At 50.2% G+C, this 22801-nt stretch overlaps 1 pseudogene; it reads right to left on the reverse strand.

Moving 5' to 3' along the window:
• Nucleotides 1-233: 233 nt before the first annotated feature.
• Nucleotides 234-1328, reverse strand: LOC149344481 (uncharacterized; annotated as a pseudogene).
• Between the last annotated feature and the right edge of the window lie 21473 nt (nt 1329-22801).

A 22801-nucleotide genomic window follows, 5' to 3' on the forward strand; every position in this document is an offset into this window, starting at 1 on the left:
ACTGCAAACAAATAGCCAAGAGGCTGCTTCCACGGCGTGCATATTCCATTGACCATGAACACAAGTGCCTTGTTTGCAAGATTTGGACCTTGTACTGCAAAGAAATAGCCAAGAGGCTGCTTCCACGGCGTGCATATTGCCTTGACCACGGACACAAGTGCCTTGTTTGCAAGGTTTCTACCTTGCACTGCACTGTATTCTTCAAGGCCTTCAAATCTGTCGGGCACTGATTTTTACGAAAGCTCCTTTGAAAGATGCATTTCATCAAATATTATAGTGCAAGCCCTATCTTGCCGTGGAAAAGACTGCCGTTTCTTTATCAAATCAAAAACTTCAGGATAAACCCCGACCCTGAGTGGCACGCGTGCAAGCCACAGCTGCAGAGACCTAACAAATGGAAGTTTAAGGAGTGTCCTACAATATGTGTAGCCTTTTGGGGCATGGAAGTACAAGCCCGAGGCAAAGGCTGTTTTTGCTGCACCATGGACGGCCAAACTTGCACACATTGCGCATCTTCAACGGGGCTTCAACAAAAGCAGCAACAGCTGGGATAAATGCTGACGCGGGCTTTCTACCAATTCGGCAGTGGTATTCATGTGACTCCGCTTAAGCAGTAGATCTTTGAGCCTTTTATTGCGGTTACGGAGCTGCCTGCGCTTGGCTCGAAGTTTTTCAAGAGGCCGCCTTTCAGTGATGGGGCTGGTGGAAGATCCTGCAGGGTAGGGAATTGACTGAAGAGCAATGACTTGCTAAGTCTAGTTAAGTCATAGCTGTATAATCTGGCAGCACCAAGAACTACACAATACTGTAAAAATGTGGCAAAATTCACTAATCTTTATGATAAAGAGGCGAACCGTTGAGCTGAGCTCCTAGGGACGGCTGAGCAGTCTGCGACAATGCTGTGACCTCCCCTGCCATGCCAGGTTCTAGAGGTGAAGCGCTGGCCATAGTAATTGGTCGTGCATATGTGTAGCCAACATCGATCATAGAATATAAAGAACCAAATAGAGCGACAGCACAGTTCTGACAGTAAAGCCAGAAACCCAAAAATGCACAGATAATAACTAAGCCCCACCAGCAGAGTTAACACTAACACGGAACCATCACCAAGCCACTAGTGTGGGCACGAGCCTGGTTCAGCGTAGAACAGGCACGATAGTCATGCAATGCGCACAGTCAAGGAAGGTAGTATATTTCTCAGCCATAACTCCTGGGACGGTTCCAACAGATTCGAAATAACAATCACCTTGGAAGGCTTGCTGCGTCTGGGACAACAGGCCGAGGATGTACACCTTGGCAGCAGGTCCACCGAAGACAGCTGCTATCATAGGAAGCAGACCAATTGGCTTTCAGTTATCGCCGTTTACGAAAGACGTATGCCAGTTTGCATGCAACCCTGCTGACCTGGTTCTATAGTACGGCACACTGACGCCGAAGGAAGACTGTGCAGAGTCCATATGAATGAATGAATGAATGAATGAATGAATGAATGTTTATTTGGACAGAAATACAGAAAGTCTGTCGAGGAGGTTGACAAAAAGGCAACCAATGCCTGACTAAGTGTCAGTCCCCTTTCTGTCCCCTTTCTGGGGGCTGTGTTCGCTTGAAGTGTCAGAAATTGCAGCATTAGTGCGAAGAGAAAGGATAACTTCTCAAACGGGCCATTTCTTAATTTATGCGCTATATGCTTATACGCTTATACTTATACGCTTAATTTATATGCTATAGCTTAATTTATACGCTTTCCCAGATATGCTGTAGCAGACAGCTGGCGATAAGGAATCGCTCTGTAAACTCCCGCCACTGGCCGCAAACCGAAACAAGGTCTGCAATGTAGCACTGCAAATGCACCACACACAGGGGGCGCAAAAGGAGCGTTGCAAACGAATAAAAAATTCGGCATAATGTTTTGCTAAAATAATTTGCTTATTTAGAAAAACCAGGCTTTATAATATTGATTTCTTTTTGTTCTTGTATAGCACTTTAATTTCTACTTTAGTATTTCTGGATATGAGTGTTTTTCCCTGCACTCGCGCTAAACCGTTTTTTGGGCCCATCCTTCGCCACCATTGTGCAGGGCACCTCTGGCGGGCGTCGTAGGAAATATTGCGCAAGGGCAATGAGAGCCGCAGGCGGTGTTTCGCGCGTCGTCTGCTACAGTGCACCCTGTATTGCGGTGAAGTGAGCTGCAATTTTGCACCGCGACCGCAAAACGTTGATTGGAGAAACGTTTGTGACTAAATAAAAGACTGTTGATAAGCTTATCAGCAGCTTTTATCCCGTCGCAGCAACAGTAGCAAAGCCTTCTTCGTGCCTGGTGAAGCTGAAACCTGCGAACAAGAACACTGGGGAGAAAATGCGAGACTCGTAATATTCAAAGCTTTATACTACTGCTGCACCACTACAATCCGCAAATATATTAAATGTTTGTTATCTTGCTGAGTAGCTGTTAATATATGTTGGCAAAAGACAGCTGTTTTCTGCTGAAATCGCGGCGGAACAAAAATTAATCGGAGCGGAATAATACTAACAGAGGTGCTGCTGCCTTTTAAGTCTCATATTTTAGCTTCGTACAGATTGAAGTAGACGGTGAGTTAACACGTTTTGGTGGGCTAGTTGGTTAAGCATCTTGAATAAACAGCGTGCTGTTTATTCTAGATGGTGAGGTAGGCTCATCAGCATTTGAAAACAACCCCTAATGTTTGCGTGGATCTCTGTCTTCATCTCTGCGTAGCTTTATGCAGTTTTTAGGCCGGTACTCATATCAGTTCATAGGTCGCCGTAGCAAAGAGTGTCGTTCCCGCTAAGTTTCAAGTATGGCTGGCATATCGAAGCAGAATCTCTTGAGTAGGGTATGTGGACAGTTTAGTCAGCCGCCTTTCAATCCACCTCTAAGCTTTCCATCATGGCTTTCGGATGAGCGCTAAAAGCGTAGTTTTTTTTCCGGTGTACTCTGGCATTACACCTTTCTGGTTGCGAAAATTCTATGATGAAGATTACCTATAGACGTAAACGGTCAGGTCCCCCCGCTGGCTGACGCCGAGTGCAACTGCTTTGGCGAGTCAACCGGCCATTAAGACTAAAAGAACGCTGCCTAGTCACAACTGCAACCCAAAATGTGTATCCTGCCTGCCTAGGCCGAGAGCGTAGCTGCGTCTGGTCATTTAAATGTTTTCTGCTTGTGGGCTACACTAAACCGAAATGTCGAGAGTGCGGGACGAAGACAGACTTGTAGATTTGTGTTTCAGAGAATGCTCACCGCGATGAAGAATCCTCACAAATGCGCACTACTGCAGCTACGACTTCTCTGAAAGGACTCTTAGATTCTACTCAAGGACGACTCTTCCACAACATTTTAAAACTTCGACCCTATTATATGGGCAACTAATATTCAGCATTGGTAAACGAGGGCTCTCATCTGGTGAGATTTCGGTGGACCGGAATATCGGCGCAGAATAGGCGAGAAAAACTACGGTATATTGTCTAAGTTTAATACGAATACTGTAGGAAGGTACTCGCGCAATTATAAAAACAAAAAACAGGAAAGGAAAATGCCATTGTTTTATTCCGCATATATGCACAAAAAGCAAGAAAATAAGAGGCTTACTCAGAACATGAAAAAGAAACAAGTTCACAAATACGGTATTCTTGTAATAACCTCAAGCAAAAAAGGAATTGAAAAAAATAGAAACAGAAATAGGGGAATCTGGAACCGACGGTGAAGCGAGGCGCGCAACGTTGCAGCCCGTCTCGACGCAAGCGCGACTGTAGGTCGTACTTGATGGCCTAGTAGTGCGTAGCATCGCCGCCGGCATCTACCACAGCTCTCATCCTGCCAGGAAGGGCTTTGTAGAGCGAAGCGCACAGGTCATCATTGGCCCTTAATTCTTCCCAACGCTCTTGGACTGGTGTCCACAAATGGTCTGCCGACAAACTATGCAGGTTTTTACCCGACGATGCAACTTTAATGTACCCCCAGAGGTTCTCGTTTATTTTCATGTCTGGTGATTGCGAAGGCCAATTCATCACGACAATTCCCCAGTTCTGCCGATACGAGGCAACCCTCTTGGATGTGTGTATTGGGGAGCGGTCACGTTGAAGAACGAAGTCCATATCAGGGAGCAGGTCGTCTACTAAAAATGGCAAAGGCACATTGTCCAGTATAGAGGAGTAACCCTTCGACGTGAATCACTCGGGTATTCAGACGAGAGGGATAAGGCCATCCTTCATGAGGGCCTCCCTACAGTCAAAGAGGTCTTGCCACTTGCGGCAACTCGTCGTATCAATTGCGGCATATACCTCTAGGAAAGATGGAGTGCACCTGTTATATTATTGTTTCCTTTGTTGCCGTGAAAAAAAAACTTTGTAGTGTCCTAGAAGAGGTAATTGTCTTTTGTTACAACGCACTTGTTTGATGTGATGACATGTAAATTTGTTATATGCATACATTTGCTATGAGAATTATACATCTGCCATCCGAAACCGAATTTCACGGAAGGGATACTTCCGAAGGTATACTACGTGTTAATTTTATTGAGTCTGTGAACTGAACTTGTCTTCCTAGAAGCCAAGATAATTACCACAAGCAACTGAAACAACTAATAGCTTGGCTGCTTTTTTTAGCGATACCGCCTTTGCGTCAATCGCCTGCGCAGTCAAGTGACGGAGAAACAATAAAAGCTTTAGAATTGACGTAGAGTGATTTTACTGAAAGTGTCATTAGCAAACTTCGCAAATATCAATCCTGAATGCTGCTTTCACGGTTCAACCTGCATGTATGCATTTTTGAGCTGTAGTTTAGCGTGAGCACCTCGTGCACGGATAAATATTGTCGTCCAAGTAGTCAGTCCACAATGCATAACAAAATTTTTGTTTGCGCTCTTCGCAATTGACGCTTCGTGGTGAGACAGGGGTAAAAATCGGAACGGGTTGCGCACAACTGTCTTCAAGCTTCAAGTTCTGTATTCAAGCTTGTTTTTACTGGCTTTAGACACGTACACCTAAGCCAGACGCGTCGATCAGTCTTTGCCCGATGCTGTTAAAAACAATGAGCTGCTGCGCATTTGAAAAGTATATTACGTAATGTGTACACATTCACCAGAACGCTAATTTGCAAGCTGAATAATTCTAAAAAAAAAGTTTTTCAAAGTTGCCACCTATTAATTTATTTATAAGAAAGGTTTACGAACAAAGCCACATACCTCGTGTTGATGGGGCGCCAGACTCGAGCTCCTGGGTCCCATGTAGTAGAAAAAGTAGACTCGTCCGTGAACACGATGCACTTCCAGTTGTCGACCGACCAATCTGCAGGGTTTTGCGCAAACTGCGGGCATTTCTCCTTGGTTTGAGCACGCAGGAGCGGCTTTTGTGCAGCATTTCTGCACTTTAGGCCAGCTTCGTAAAGGTGGCGCTTGATTGTAGTGACAGAAACATCTTTCAGACCTAGTTCCACTTGCAGGTTTCGTAAGGACGTCCTTGGAGTGTCTGCCACAGCAGCTACTAGCTCTCTGTCTTCTTGATGTATTGTCACACTGCGGCGAGGTTGCCGAGGGGTATACTGAAGCGTGCCTTCTTTCCGGCATGCATTAATCACTCTGTTCACTGTGTGAATTGCACGATTGGTTTCTGATACAATTCGTTTCTGCGAGTAGCCCCTCAGACTTAAATCCGCAATTAGCCGCCTTTCACCCTCCGGGACTCTCGACATTTCGATTTAGTGTAGACCACAAGCAGAAAACATTGAAGGCACCACACGCATCTGCGCTCACGGCCTAGACAGGCGGGATACACTTTGGGCCGCAGTTGTGATACGGCTACGTTCTTGTAATGTTAATCGAAGAAGACTCGCGAAAGCAGTTCCACTAGGCGGCAGACAGCGGGGTGACCTGACCGTTTACGTATATGGGCGAACTCCTTCACAGAAATTTCGCTACCGGGAAGTTGTAGTGTCACGGTACAGCGGAGAAAATGGTAAGCTTTTAGCGTTAATCGTAAAGCCTTGATGGAAAGCTGAGGTAGATTGAAAGGTGGCGGACTAAGTTGTCCACATAGAGGTTCTGCTTCTGCTTCGATACGCCTGCTTTGATACGGCAGGTTCTGCTTCGATACGCCAGCCAGACTTAGAACTCCGCGCGAACACAGTACGGCACTATTTGCTACAGTGACCTGTGAATTGTAACAAATATCCGCTTAGAAACTACTTAAAGCCACGCAAAGATACAGCCATGCAAAGATACAGAACTGCGATACAGCGGTGCCCCACTCGACGGACTGCAAAGGAGACGATCTAACTTAGTGAAAGTCTTGCCTAAGCTATAAAAATTAAAGATAAATTGTCACACTGAAAACAAAGAAAAAAACTTTGGGGGCACTTTGGCAGCCTTATTTGCGCTAGGCGACACCCTTTGGCGCGCTACTTCGACTGCCAATGAATGGCTGCACCGCTTGGGAGCCACACTCCTCCACTAGCTGCCGCACATCGACTGACGAACAATCAGCGCTCGACACCGTCCCGTCGACAGCTGCACCTGTCGACGAAGATGACATCGTCTTTTGGCAGCTGCGCTCGTCGATGAGTCACCCCAGGCACTGGATGTAACGCCGGCGGACGGACGGACGGGATAATGAATCATTAAAGGCTTTCGCCTTACTATATCGTTCAGAGACGCCAGACAAAGGCTGGCCTTAGCAATTTCGCGGATGTGGTCATTTGGGGTGGAGCACCACAGTGCAAACTGGCTCCTACCGAAGCCGCATATTCTGAGGTAGAGGTGTTCCGCCCCAAGCAGTTGCAGTGAAGGCTGCCATGGCCCCTCCAAAATAGTGCTCGCCGGCCACCGAGTCGGGAGCCGTCAAGGATTCTCCCAAAATGGGGAGGCTTAAGGATCGTTCGCCACTGGAATAACCATGGGCCTCCAGTACAACCAGGTCGGAGCCACCTAGCGTCGGTGACGGGAGCGGTCGCATAACGCGTCGGCTCCGAGACAAATCGCAATCAGTTGCGATACACCAACTTTTTCCCCTGCAAGCCTGGTATTATCGTCTCCAGGAACCTCAGCGGCACCCGTCTACACCACGTTTGTTACGGTGGGGCCAATTTTTGACCACTTTTCGGTCATTTGAAGCTTTCGTCACGCCGCGGTGGTGCTAAGCCTAACGGCGCCGGGGCCTGCGATGGCCCCGGTCGGGGATCCCTCGGCTCTGGCGGCTCCAAATCAAGTCACCGGATACGACCCGCAGTCCTTGCAGACGGTAACAATGGATACCGATCAATCCGAGGATACGACTCAAGGCGAGGATCCTCCACCAACCGAGGACGACTACCTACAAGATATGGTCGGCGTCTGGCCCGGAAAGAAGAACGCGGCGGCGGCATCGAGGGATGCTGGTGCTGGTGCCACCCAACAACAGGCGCCGGCTAGCTCTGCGCATACGCAGGGCGGGAGTGCGCTGAACGCAGCCTCGAAGAGCTCCAAGCAACTCCGGTGGCGGCCGCAGAACACGCCGCGCATTGAAAAAGATGACATCGTCGTGGTGCTGTAACCAAGAAACACGGTCGACCTCAAGGCAACTTTTGGTGCTGGACAAGCCGGCGCTGCAGTCCGCAGCATCCTCGGGGACGACGCAAATGCTGGACTTGCGGTCTGGCCCGTTTGGGACCAAAACGTCATTGTATGTGCACTTAAATCAGTCGACGCCACGGAGAAGCTACTCCGGGATATTGTGCTGCTGGTAGGGGAACGCGAGCTACCGTTCCGGGGACACCCTAAGCTCTCCGGTGCGTTCTGTCGAGGCGTCGTGACTGTTTCGCCAGACGAAACGTCTGAAAGCGTCAAACGAAAACTCAGTGCGGAACAAAATGTGGTGTCTGTGCGCAAGCTAGGGGGAACCCCGGTTGCGGTGATCACCTTCGCGGGGACCAAGGTGCCACGGACGGTGTTGTACAGCTACGAACGGCTACCTGTTCGCCTGTACAAGAAAACAGTGCCAGCATGCCACCGCTGTGGCACAGTGGGCCATCGGGCCGATGCGTGCCCGCGACCGCAGCCGGGACGCTGCAAACGCTGCGGAGTCCAGGTTCCCGATGCCACACCTGACGGCCCGGCAGAACATGACTGTGTTCCGAGCTGCCTCATCTGCGGAGGCGGCCACCCTACCGGAGCTCCTGGCTGTGCCGGGCGGTTCCGGAAAGCCATCAAGCCCAGCTCCCCATCCGGATCCAAACCGAAGACAAAGACGGGGCCAAGGCAGGTGTCACCCACACTGCGCGCTTATAGCGAGAAGGTCCCAGACACCCTTAGGGCGCGTTCACACTACACCAAAGTTCCGGTGAGCGAAGCGGATTCGGCCAGATTCGGCCGCTTTTGACGCCGACGAAGGCGGAAAGCGGCGCGGAGAGGGTGATCGGTGCGGGACCGATTTTTCCGCCTTCGCCGCGGAAGCGACGACGGGCCGTTGACGTCATGTCCGGACAAATTCAGCATGGCGGCAAGCATGGCAGCGGGCCGGCTAGCGCTTTCTCGGTGGAGATGCTACTAGACGCTATAAAGGAACGCCCAATCCTTTACGATAAGCGGCAGCTGAACTTTAAAGACGTGTCACATAAGGAGGAGCTCTTGGAAAAGATCGGCAAAGAACTGGGAGTGAGCGGTACGTACAATTGCTTTTATATCTTGCTTCACGCTGATACACGCGATAATCGTTTCTTTTTTTCGGATGCCAGTGTAGTACGTTTCGCGTTGTTCTCGTTATGCTGTGAACTTTTATCCCTTGCATGCGAACCTTGCGCGATCGTGTACGACGCATGCTCATGCCGCTGTTGAGAACTCTGTTTTTGAGTGCCAGTAGAGTATACGTTTTGGCGTATACAGTATACGTTTCGCGTGGTCTTCCCGTTTTGAGCCTACGGGAAGGATGGTTGTTTTCGCGCCGGTGCTAGCTTTTATACCACGCATTCAGACTCGCGCGATCGTACGACGCATGCATTACGCACTGAAAAACCGGCGCACTTATTTTGCTTATGCCGCTGTTTGCATCTATCGCATGCACGCACAGCTCGTGCGAGCACGCGCGACGTACTTTCGTTAGTTTGCTTGTGCCACTGCCAGCTCCTGTCCCATGCAGGTTCAGCTCGTACGAATATCTTGGAGTGTATATCATCACGGTAGCAGCGCTGGGAGTTGCGTGACAAGCTCTGGGGCGGACCGTGAGCGCGATGCATTTTTAGCGATTTATTTCGTGTGGCGAAAGGCGAATCCCAAATATTGTTGAAAAGTGAAGCCAAGGATCTTGATGTGGCACCGCCGGGGAATCCTCTCAATAATCAGTTTGATTCCTGTACCAGCTTGGTTGTGTGCGCTTACGAGCGTGTACCTTCATAACACAGAGGAAAATGTGAGCGCCAAGTTACCACATCTGAACTGTACAAATACAAATACAAAATGCCTTTATTTAAACATCATGTGATGCTAGGAGGCGCACCCAAAAAAGAACGCGAAAGTACTACACTGGCATCCGAAAAAAAAAACGATTCTCGCGTGTATCGGCGTGAAGCAAGATATAAAAGCAATTGTACGTACCGCTCACTCCCAGTTCTTTGCCGATCTTTTCCCAGAGCTCCTTATCTTTAACCAATGGAGTAATTAACTTTTTATTCCTTGCAGTTAGCATGCATGTTTGTATTGACATAGTGACATGTGATGAATATTCAATTTTGTACAATTTTAGTAACGCACGCGTGTCCTGTGATACGCACATCTAAATTTGAGTTGAACTTCATGTTAGATGCACCAGCTTAATTTATGTGAAACAGGCAGCTTCCTTTCATCTCGTTTAGTGGAACTGGTTGGTTTTAAGCGGAACAGATGTGATTTATAGTTCCACGCCGGTTATGTGGAAACCAATTACAGTCAGTTCTTCGAAGTTTTAGAGATGAAACTTGGTCCCTGCTCGTGGGAGGTAAAGCTCATAAAAAATTTTCCTAATTACCTTGTAGGAAAGGACCAAGCAAAGGAGTTTCAATTTTCCTTTGGGCCTACTGATGTCGTTTCGTAGATACATGGGGTCATATTCTCGAAAGGCGCACTAATGAAATAAATGCCAACACTTCATTTCTATAAATATTCTTTTATAAAATCTCCAGTATTCGCGCTCGTATTCAGAAAAAAAGACACGAGATTACGTAAGGCGATACCCGTAGATCAGCGCCTGGCGCAGGTTATCAGGTGAGGTGGAAATTTTATATTGCTCTTACGAGCGCACCCACCACCGCCTCCGCCGCGAAGCTGGTCTTTCTTCTGCCTTCCGCAACTCTTCCAACATAGCCATTACAGAGTTGCAGAGAAGAATCGAAACAATCTCCTCCTCCTCTGAAATGCTCGCCATTCTGCGATAAAACGGCGCAGGACAGTGTGCAGCCGAACAACCAGCGACAAAAGCGCGCGAACTGTCTGCGGGGCTCACGCGCGCTCTCGCTTCGTTCGCGAATTCCCGATACCGGAAAAGAAACTGCCATGAGGTCTCGCTGCTTTCGTGAAAAAGCGAGAAGCAGCCGCAGTTCCGCGTCGGATCCGCCGTCGCGGGTGGGGTAATGAGAACAGCCCCCTTTTTTTCCAGCGAAGCGAATCCGCTTCGCTCGCCGGAACTTTGGTGTAGTGTGAACGCGCCCTTAGAGCGTGTGGGGGTAGCGGTCTCGGACTCGAAGGAGATGCCCTCGACTCAGCGTGGCAAACTCAGCGGAGGCCAGCTACCAAGTGACAAGAGGTTTTTGAGCGTTCAGTGCCCAGCTTTCGCCGGTCGCAAGCCAGAGAATGGGGCGGAGCCAAAGGTCCACAAACAAAACAAAGTTTATACAGCGATGAGACGATACAGAGGATTTCACAATCACTAGTACAGACACATACAAAGTGATTAACCAAAGAATGCAACGCCTGCAAAGTTAAACTCGAGAGAGAATACAATTCAGAGGCAATATTGCACCTAAAGTGCACTAACACAAGAGAGAGAGGAAAACAAACAAAACACAATTTGTTCACCGGGCACTGCGGCAGTCCGACGACCAGAGTTCCACGACGATGCCGTCCCGCAGACTGGCGAACGTTGCCTCGTTGGTTCGATGCTGGCCGAGTGGTGTTTTCCCGGGAGTCGAACGGGCGCGCTTCGATGAAGCTTAAACGGCGGTCCGGACTGACTGATAGCGGCCAACGCCTTCTTTTATAGGCTCGCTTCCACGTCTGTTTGTTCTACGCGCCAGAGTAGGCGCGCACATACACGCAGCATTGGCAGAGCTGTTTCCCTTCCCTCTTCTCACCGGCCGCGCGTCCCCATTGGTCAGAGTACGGCGGTCGCATCTCGAAGTTTCGAGCGTATTCTGGCGTGGCGCCATCGTGGCGGCGTCGCCGACGTCCGAGTGCAGACGAGGGGGACATGTCTTAGAGCACGCAAGGCTTCCCCCTCTTACCCCCGTCAGCTATAGAAGCAACTCGGATGTTCTAGAGCAATCGGCGGGGATGACTCATTTCCTCGGCGCACGCCGCGTCGGTGAGCGGTGGTGGAGGGGAGAGGGAGCCACGCGCTTAGCGGGGGCTTTCCCTCTCTCCCGTTGGGCTCGCGCCGGCGAGACGCCGTGCGCGCGGGGGTTTTACTTTGTTTCTTTCTAGAATGCGCCGAATTTTGTGACAGCAGGCTCCACCGCCCAAGGCCAAGAAAGCGCCAGCCGATCAGGAAACCAAGGCCAAACCCGGCACATCGAAACCTGTCAAGTCCGCGACCCAGGCGGTGCCCCCGGTCCTCAACGCCAGGGACTTCCCGCCCTTGGCACCCGTCCAACCACAGGTGAGCAGTTCGAGTAGGGCAGTCTCCGGGCCCCCTACCCGTCCCTCCCCTACCCGTCCCTCCCCTACCGAAACCGCCGTACAGCAGCAGGTAGAGGAGCTCAGGCGCCAGAACGAAATTCTAGCGCGCAAAATTCAAGAATTAGAGGCCAAACAGGCCGGGTCATCCGAGCCAATGCAAGAAGCTGAGCCAGACGACGAGGATGACGGATCATCCGTAACATCTTGCCTCACTAGCGCCTCGCGGCAGAGCGGGGACACGGTAGTTGGATCTGCTGGTCGCGTTGCCGGCCTAGAGGCACTGCAGCGCCAAACCGAGCAACTGGAGGAGCAAGTGGCGGCCCTCCCGAATCAAATCATGTGAGCAGTCCGCGAGTCCTTCCAGGACATGTTCAGGGCAGCTTTAACGCAAGCACTTCCCGACCTTACGGCCCAGGTCACTGACTCGGTCCTTAAAGCCGTGCAGCCCTGGGTCAGCACCCAAATTAAGAACGCCACTAGCTGCGAATCCCCTCACCTCAAACGTAAGACAGCCTCCCGCCAGGCAGCGGAGGAACTCGGTTCAGGCTCGGCAGCTGGTGGGTCGGTGCGGCCCCTCGCTGGGGTTGCGCTGGCTCCCGGCCAGAGCTAGTCCGCTCGCCCGTAAATAAATAGAAGAAGATGGCTAGCAGATCTAATCGGAATGATAAAAACCTTGAAAAATTCCAAATCATCCAATGGAACTGCAGGGGTTTCAGAGCTTGGAAAAAACGGTCACACCTCCAGCTCTACCTGCAGTTCCTAGGTGACATGCCGGCACTCACTGCTCTGCAGGAGCCCGGCATAGACGCTAAATTATCAGGCTACAGCACCTTTCAGGGAGGCCCCTCTACGTGCATCCTGGTGAATAAGGCTTACACCGTGGTTCAGGTCGACTTAGACTTGAGTACCGAGTAAGAATATACAATGGTCCGGGTACTGCCTCTCAGTCGCCGCTACCCGTCAATACATATCCTCAACATATACTGCCCTCCGCATAAGCCGCGCGTAACTTTTAATGAAATCTTCCTTCGCGCGATAAAAATGGCAGCCAAAGAGCCTCTAGTGATCGTTGGAGACTTCAATGCTCCCAGCCTTCATTGGGGCTACCACTTCGAACAGGCAAGAGGACGTAAGCTGGCGGAGCTCATCTCCACCCTCAGCCTCACGTTGCTCACGGACCCGGCGTATCCCACCCGAGTGGGGAATTCGGTAACCCGCGACACGTGTCCAGACCTTTCTCTCGTTAAAAATGCTAGAGCGCCTGTTTGGGAGAACTTGGGAGATTCTCTAGGCAGCGATCACCTCCTTCTCCGGATTACACTCATGGCGAAGGCAGCGCGCAAAAAATGGGGTCAGGCCCAGCTGACCGATTGGCACAAATTCCGAAATCACACTATCCCTCCCGTACTATTTTCCGGCGGCTATGCGGAGTGGGCTAACCACATATACAACATTCAGAAACAACACGTCACAACACTACAAACCACCGAAGAGATCCCCCCGCAGTGGACACCCACCTCCTACATTTGTGGGAGGCGCGCCGGAGCTTAACTAAACGGTGGGAAAAGCATAAAACTAATCGCAAATTACGCGACCGCATAGCCAAACTCACAGAGCAGGCTGCAGCGTATGCTGCCGAACTCTCAGATTCAAATTGGATAGCACGCTGCGACGCCGCAGCTCATCAGATGAGCTCGAAGGGGACGTGGCGTCTCTTTCGCAGTCTAATCGACCCCCTCCCAAACGAGAGGGGAGACGCAAAAGCAGCTCCGGCGGGCTCTGCAAGGGTATCAAGGTACGACGGCGCAACTTGCGGGCACTCTGTGCGACAGATATCTCTGTCGTACGGAGGACCCGCCTGGGCCTGAGTACATGTACTCTGGCAGGCCTAATGAAACACTTGATGCCCCTTTTGAGTTGCACGACCTTAAGGCGGCCTTAACAAAAATGCGCCGGGGTACGGCTCCGGGACGGGACCACATAACAGTGAACCTGTTGGCGAACCTACCGGACTCAGCCTACCTACATTTATTACAATACATCAACCAGATCTGGGACGGGCGTCCACTCCCTCCCGAGTGGAAAACGTCACTTGTGACGTTTATCCCTAAAACAGGTAAGGCCGTGAATACGGACAACGTGAGGCCCATATCACTGACCTCATGTGCGGGCAAGCTTATGGAGACGATGGTTCGGGATCGCCTCTCTCCATACCTGGAGAGTAAGGGCTTTATTGCAGTCACCATGTTCGGGTTTCGCCCCCACATGTCTGCACAGGATGTCCTTTTTCAGCTGCACAGGGATGTAATACGACCCACAACTATGCAACACAATGACAAAGCCATCCTCGCCCTTGATCTGAAAGGGGCTTTCGACAATGTTAAACACGGAAGCATCCTGGCCAACTTGAGTTCTACCGATTGTGGCGCTAGGGCCTACGCGTATTTAAGAGATTTCCTGACTAATCGCCTTTCTTCGGATTGAGGGCGAGGAATACGGCCCTTACATGATGGGAACACGGGGTACCCCTCAGGGAGCGGTGTTACCACCGCTCCTGTTCAACATAGCTATGATGCGCCTCCCAAGCCGACTGGCCCGGGTGGAAGGCATTCAACACGCGTTATATGCAGATGACATTACAATTTGGACCACTGAGGGGAGCCTTGGGGACATGGAGGCCCGCCTTCAGCAGGCCGCTTCCATAGTCGATGCGTATGCTATTGACTGTGGGCTCCAATGTGCTCCAGCGAAATCAGAGCTTCTGCATGTCAGAGCGAACCCAAAGGATAGGACAGCAATTCACATCTCTCTGTCAGGAGGACCTATTAGAGAGGTGGAGGAGCTCCGTATTCTGGGCCTTTTCATTCACCACAGACTCAGACCGGACTCCACCATTGTGAAACTCAAGAGAGTAGGCGAACAGGTAAGGCGCATGATCCGCCGCGTTTCCAACAAGCGGGGCGGTCTGCGGGGCAGGGACGCGCTTCGGCTCGTCTTCGTGACTAGCCGGATCCTCTACGGCGTGCCATATCTCCGCACTACTAAGCAACACGAGGCGCGAATAGACGCCATCGTCATCAAGGCAACTAAGCGAGCCCTGGATCTCCCGGTGGCTAGTTCTAATGCCAAACTCAAGGCATTGGGGGTGCTAAACTCCTACCAGGAGCTGCGGGAGGCCCACCTCGTGAACCAAAAAACGCGGCACATGCAGACGGGCCCTGGGCGCCGCCTGCTAAACCGCTTTCACATCCAACACGATTGCACTCCAGAGGAGGCGGAGCGTATCCCAGTACTGTGGCGCCATGTGCTCTGGCTCTCCCCGCTCCCCCGTAACATGGACACCGACATGCACGAAAACAGGCGACAAGCGCGGGCTCGAGCTCTTGAGAGACAACACGGCTCCCGAGCCGGTGTATATTATGTAGACGTAGCAGGGCCATCGCCTACGGGATTTTACACGGCCGCTGTCGTTCACCAGGAAATGCACGTTGATGGACTCTATTTTCGAGCACCGAATTCAATGCGAGCCGAGGAAGTAGCGATAGCGCTTGCTGCCGCCCACGCCAATTCGAGAATCATCATTACGGACTCCCGAAAAGCATGTGATCATTACTTGGCAGGGGAGATCTCCCCCTTAGCTGCTTGTATTCTCAGACGGACTGCCACTGATCCAACACCCAAAAGAATCATTTGGGCTCCTGGCCACCAGGGCTTACGAGGTAATGAGGCCGCTGACGCGGCTGCCCGAGCGCTTATTCACCGGGCTCCTCATCCCAGCTCTTCTGGCTTGGAGGCTAACCAGCCGCTGCTGCGATTCAGGGAAATTATAACGCATTATAGCGACATCCACCGTCTTTTCCCGGCCCCTGCAAAGGGGCTGAGTAAGACGGAGGAGCGAACTTTAAGGCGCCTGCAAACAGGTACTCTACTCTGACCTGCAATCTTAAAGCATTACGATCCAAACACAGATGGGCGATGCCCGCACTGTGGGGAGACCTGTGATATCTTCCACATGGTGTGGGCATGTACTCAAAATCCTCACCTCCCCCCTTCCCCTACCCCTTCCAGAGAGGCATGGGAGACTGCCCTCCTCAACTGCTCCTCGCTTGAGTCCCAAAGGGCTCTGGTGAAACGGGCGAGAGACGGGGCATTGTCATGCGGTGGTCCGGCCACTCTGTGGCTCCCAAACTCTATTTCAACAATTAAAAGTTGTCAACGCCACCACCAGTACAACCATTGATGCGACGGACGCCTCTCCCAGCACGGTTTTTCTACAGTGCCCGCTTAACTCTCTCTCGAAAACAGGAAAGCCAGGAACTACGGCTGTTGAAAGCTGACTGTTTCCCTACTACCGAGCACACCTGAACATGACACTTTTGGCTAAGTGAAACTATAGAGGACTACTCTGTAACTACAGAGATCAAACGCACAATTTTCATTGTCGCCTATACCTTGTTGCCTTCAGGAGACAAGCCGAGGAACACAAATACATTACAGAGACAGCTGGTAGTGTTCGTCACCTCCACCTCGACGCTGTTCAGGCTTAAGTGCAACTCGAAAACACAGAACTCACGCAGGAAATCCAGCGATGCCATCTCAGACATTATTCAGGCAAAGCCGCCGCTTTCACCACTCGTGCAGCTTCTTAAAGCACGCTTCGCTGAACCGGAGGCTTACCATCCAGAGCCCGCGCTGGCAGAGCTCATTCGAACTGCGCTCCGCCCGAACGTTCAGCCGCCACAGGTTTCTGGATCCCCGGGCCAGCAACAGATCAGAGTCTAGGTGGTTATCGCTGCAGGAAGCTAAGGCTAGATCCCGTAAATGAGGCAGCATGGGAACCAAGATCGCGATCACATCGCTGCCGCGATAAACTTGATATCACGCTCCGTTTAACACTGCGATGCTCGGCACGCAACTTTTGAGGAATAACTGTGTTGTGTTGATGTAGTGGCCGCTTTGACCACTCGTGCAGCTCCCTGAAGCGCGCTTCGCTGAATCGGAGGGGTACCTTCCAGAGCCCGCGCTGGCAGACGTCATTCAGAGTGCGCTCCGCCCGAACGTTCGGCTCCCACCGGTTTCTGGATCCCCGGGCCGGCAACAGGTCAGAGTCTAGCTGGTTGTGCTGGAAGAAGCTAAGGCTAGATCCCGTAAATGAGGCAGCATGGGACCGAAGATCGCGATCACATCGCTGACGCTATAAAATTCATATCACGCTCCGTATGAATTTCAATGTGTTCAAGCTGGGCAGCACGCAGAGCACGTGCGCAGGTCGGCGACCTGTGGTTTTAAACTTGCCTTCTAGCCAACGCGGAATTGCAGGTTTTACAGTCGGTGCACTGCTGCAGGATGAGTTCGAAAAAGACAAACATTCTGTTGCGCAGCAGCCAGCTCTATGTGCAGTACATGCCCTCCAGTTTCATGTTCGGCGATTGGACGTCGAATAGCGCCCACATCTTGTGGCACAAGCCTTCTCTTAGCGACGATTCAAGCCTTCGCACTTGATTCAACCTAGCAGTTAGCAGGTCGAATAGGATCAATGGCTGCATGACGCAGTTCACAAAGTCTAGTTCTTGCATGGTACTGCAGCTGGAATTGCGGCTTAGCAGTGCTGCGGAGCAAAGTGCAGTGCAACAATATAAGTTGTTTTTTTTTCGTGGTTTGGATTCTCGCTCCGTGAACGACTTCTATGGTGCACCTGTCGGTGCCGAGAGTGAATTTGAGACCTTGAACAATGCACGCCAGGAAAGCGATATATTTAATTTAGGAAACAGTTTCTGCGAATGCTATCAAGGACCCTACGTTGAGCAGTCATTGTGTCATATCCTATGGTGGAGGTTGCAGGGAGTCAGTGTACGTTAAGATGTCGATACCCGCCATCATGCTGAAGTGTTCATGGTAACGAAGTCTGTGTCATGGGCCAACGAAATCTGTAAATTGTTAAGAAGCAGGATCGGCGCCTCCGCAATCAAAAGCAGGCAGCGGAACGTCAAATAATGTCGAGGATTCTACACACATCAAAGAGCACTGTCCATACTTGACAGATCCTCACGAATGAAGGCACGAAGCGCGTGCGGAGATTTCAGCCGGACGCAGTGCTGATGTGACCGTTGAAGAACCCCTCCAGAAGCGGAATCAGAGCCACTGTGAGAGGAGAGGAATTGGACGTGGCGAGAAAGAAGGCAAGCTTCAACAAAACTTCCCAAAGCTGCGCTGCCAGATGTCCTCAAGCGTGACTCAACAGTTAACCCTCTCTCTCGTCCACTGACGGATTTCTCACATTCGTTTCCGAAGTGGAAGGCAGAGATGGCTCTTAATGTTTCTGAGTGATAGGTTGTTGAATGATCGCAATAATCACCGAGAAAACCTTCCACTGAATGCAAAACTGCCTTTAGGTACAAAATCATGTTGCTTCAAGTGCACTGGCCTCTAGTTTATGCATAATAAAAAATGCAGAGTGACAGGCCCGTGACAGCTCGCGCTTTTGCTTTTGTGTTCAGAGCAGGGGTGCGAAAGCGAGCAACAAGAGGTAGGTACTGCTTAAGCAAAAGGCACCACTTTATATAAAATATATACTGTCTGTAGTAAAAGTTTATAGTCCTCCGTACCGTTGATTCTGATGGCGCAGCGGACTGTAAACTGTGGCGACCCGACGGTGCATGGGAAAAAAAATGTTTCTTCCACAAGATCAATGCATGCAATGAGATGATCTATAAGTAAAGCGCAAGTAACATGAGAAGTGACTGGTTGAAGACGAAGATTGCACATGTCTTTGTGTAAGTAAATCGTTTTGTAATTTTTGTTAGTTGGATATTTTAAGAATATCACATAATCACATCGATCATAAAAATAAAGAGGAGCATGAATACTAGGCACTTCAATATTGCTATGTTAGCCATTTAAGCGCAGAAACCATTTGTACTTTTAAGGGCAGTCACGTCGCCGCATTGGCTCAATGGTTATGTCGCCAGACTCTTGACACAAAGGTGCACGTTCGATCCGTGCCTACACTAGGACGTCCCTCATAGCCTGAGTTGCTTTGGGACGTTAAACGCCAGAAAACTGGACTGATATTTCAACAATTCTATAGCCAACCTTAAACAAAGGGTGACTGCTTTGAAGGTATATGTGGTTTAACTTCCCAAAGTGACATGGGCTATGAGGGTCCGGGATGAAAAAATGTCGCAGTTCATTCGTGTCATGTAAGACAGGGCAAAAAACGGGAACTTCTGGGGTTCAGTACAATAAAATCTCGATTAACATATGTTAACTTTAGCATTATGAATAAGAGGGCATTGTAACACAAAAATGAACCTTGAAAATGACTCAGTAGATGTGGCACATTAATTTGTACAAAACATTTGTAGTTCATAAAAAATAAAAGCATAATAACAATGTTTCAATTATTCAGTTCTACTGTGCACCTGAAGGTGATATGTTATCATCTTAATGTTGTGCATCAAGCCGTCGGCCATGTTGCGTGGCAGGCATTGCTGGCGAGAATCCAAAAGCATGCACAACAGCCATATCTCTTTTCATTGATTTTCCCTCTGCTCCCGAATTTCCGCGAGGTGACTAACACACTTCTGCATCATTTTTCTATCACCTTCATTCCTGTTGACCAAGCATTTTAGAGTAGTGCAAATTGATGAGTCAGTTCACCAAACTTATTTGAAGGAAATCTTTAGCAAAAGATATGGGACAAGGGAAAGCAGCAGGCAAAGTAAAGTCTCACAATTAACTTTACTGCCAATGATTTGGACTGTGCGAACAAACCGTGTACACTCTCAGTAAGAAACAGACTAAGTTCTGTTTTTTTTTTCTGCGACGTCCTTGGCCTTCAGTGCAACACACTTTTCTGCATTATACTAAAGAACCTGTCTTGGTACGCCGTTTCACCAACTAACCATTCTTACAGAAACTCTGCCCACGTACTGCACCTGCAAGACTAGTATCATTAGGGCACTTTCCTTGTACGTATAATATACAGCGAAACAAAGCCTACAGCGAAGTAAGTGGCTTACAAGAATGTAAAAACCTACTAGAGAATTTCAAATTTTTCGTACTGTTGTTCCCAGGCTTCTTTCTCAACACCACTGACAACGGCCTGAGGGAGTGGTTTCACAAGCCCCTGTATTGCCTGAGTGGAGCTGCGATGCCATTGATCAAGGATGAGTATGCAGCAGGATGATGACAGACTATGGAAAGACCACGATTTTTATTGCGAAAGCAATACTGCTAGCACTTTTTTGCCGTCGATGGAGGTCGTTCCTTCGCTCCGGCGCAGCTGCGGCGCACGACCACGTGGCAGCGTGACGTCACGACCAGAGGAGGGCAGGCGCCCCAACTCGTCTCTTCGGCCGTAGTCGTTCCTTCGCTCGGCGCGGCGGCTACCCCGTGACGGCCTGCTCGGCCCACCACGTGAGGGCGCTCGCTAGGAGAGGATAAACGGGATGCCGCAGGCACGCTCCGCTTAGTCATGTCTGAGGAGTTTTACAAGGCGTCGCTGGAGCGACGTGCTGCGCGCAAACGACGGCGCCGTGCCGAGGAGACAGATGAAGAAAGGCAAGAGCGGTTGGCTAAGCAACGCGCCTATGCCGCAGAATGGCGAGCCCGGCGGCGTTCTACAAGTTCAGTGAGCGAGAGTAGTTTCAGTAGTTTCAATGCCGAAGAATCGTCTATGAGTAGTGCAGAGAGATATAATGACGACGATGTAATTACCAGGGCTCAGAAGAGTCACTACTTTACGGACCACCAAAGCGTGTTCATTGGAATAAACAAACGGTAGAAACCATGTTGTGTCCAGAGTAAATCCTTTAGTTGCCCAATATAAGATAGGATAGGATAGGAAAACTTTTAATGTCCAACATAAAGAGGGTAGCCAGAGGGCTACCCGCCTAGACGACGGCCGAAAGGTCTTGACTCTCGGCGGCGGCTTCGGCCAGTCGGACGAGTTGTAACTGAGTCGCCGGGTCGGAGCTCAGTAGTAAGGACTCCCATTGATCTTTTGTGTTTATACCTCGTCCCTCCCGGGGAGCATGAGGACATTCCCATAATATGTGGTCCAAGGTGGCCCTAAGTTCGCAGTTTGCGCATTTTTCTGAAAATTGCCCTGGGTACATAAGACTCCAGAGGGCCGGGTTTGGAAAGGTGTAAGTTTGTAACCGGCGCCAGTTGGTGGCTTGGTATCTGGACAAGGATCTATCCGCTGGAGGAAGTCTAGCTCGTTGCAAACGATAGTGTTGTGTAATTGCTCTTTAGGTCACCTTGCGATCCCTGTCTGTAAAGACCACCTCGCTCGGGTCCGCCCGGAAAGAAAAGCCTCGGGAGAACTCGTGGGCCGTCTTATTACCAGGCAAGGATGCATGTGCTGGTGTCCAGACTAGTGTAATTTTCCGGTCTATTACATGACGGCTTAGAATTGTATTCGTTAGAGGGGAGACCCGGCCCCTGCTGAAATTTAGTATGGCAACTTTGGAGTCACTGATGATGTATCTCGCTTTTGTGCCTACACAGGCCAGTGCTATGGCAGCTTCCTCTGCAGTCTCTTGGTTACCCGAGGGTATGGAGGCACTTATTTTGAGGAGTTGTTTATTATTGACGACCGCGACGGTCATCGTGTTCTTACCATACTCAGCGGCATCCATGTAGAGCACGTCCTCATCTTTGTAGGAGCGGAAGCGTTTCTCTAGCGCCTCTGCCCGCTTGGCCCGGCGCACTGAGTGATGAATAGGATGCATATTCCTGGGTAATAGGGGTACAACTATATTGTCTCGAATTTTTCCGAGCATGTCAACTTTGGCGGTTGTTCTGTTATCTCGGCTCAGATTGAGTTTTTCTAGAATGGCCCTGCCGGTTGTGGTCCCGGCTAAGCGTTCGATTTGTTACGTTCTCACTGCTTCCGTAATTTCTTCCAGGGTATTATGCATTCCTAGCTCTAGGAGGCGGAGTGGATGTACGGATGGGCAATCCTAGAGCTTGTTTCGTGCATCGCCTGATAATTCCATTTATCTTTCCCTTTTCTGAAACTTTAAGATCAAGGAAGGGGGCAGCATACGAGATACGGCTTACTACGAACGCCTGTACCAGCCGTAGGAGATTCTGCTCTTTCATGCCGTGTCTTCTGTTGGCAATCCGCTCTATGAGCCGCATAGTTTGTTGCGCGTAGTTTTCCATCTTAGTTTTTGCATCACCGTTAACCCGTTGGTTTGTATAATCATTCCTAAAATTCTGATTTTTTCAACATGAGGAATCTCCGCCCCTTGAGTTTGTAATTTGATGTTAGGGATGGTTCTAGTTTGTCTTTGATGCAGAGGTCGATAAAAAGAAGTTCAGACTTCTGCGGCGAGCATTGCAAGCCCCTACGGCTGACATAGTTTTCGACGACATTTATGGCCTTCTGTAGCGTACTTTCGATGTGCGCGTCGTGTCCACGGGTCACCCACATGGTGATATCGTCCGCATACATGCAGAAATTCAAGCCATCTATCCCCTCCAGTCTCTTCGGAAGCCGTATCATGGCCACGTTGAAGAGAAGAGGGGAAAGTACCGAACCCTGAGGGGTGCCTATGCTGCCCAAGTGTATGTCTTGAGACTGACTTTCACCAAAGTGGATGCGCGCTATCCTGCCCGAAAGGAAATTGGCAATGTAGTTGTATGTGCACTCCCCGACGTTTAAAAGAGCCAGGTTTTCTAGTATCGCCTCGTGTTTTACATTATCGGAAGCTTTAGTGAGATGAAGTCTTACTGTTACTTTCGCATGCAGCGACTTAGTGTCTAATATGTCATGTTTGGGCTGTATCATGACATCTTGCGTGGACAAATGCGATCTAAAACCTATCATCGAATGGGGGTATAAGTCCTTGTCTTCCATGAAATTGTTTAGTCGCGTTTGTATGACAGGCTCCATCAGTTTTCCAACGCAAGATGTGAGGGATATAGGCCTTAGATTT

The sequence above is a fragment of the Amblyomma mixtum genome, chromosome 5, assembly GCF_055824585.1.
Source record: "Amblyomma mixtum isolate Tamu chromosome 5, ASM5582458v1, whole genome shotgun sequence".
NCBI lineage: Eukaryota > Metazoa > Arthropoda > Arachnida > Ixodida > Ixodidae > Amblyomma > Amblyomma mixtum.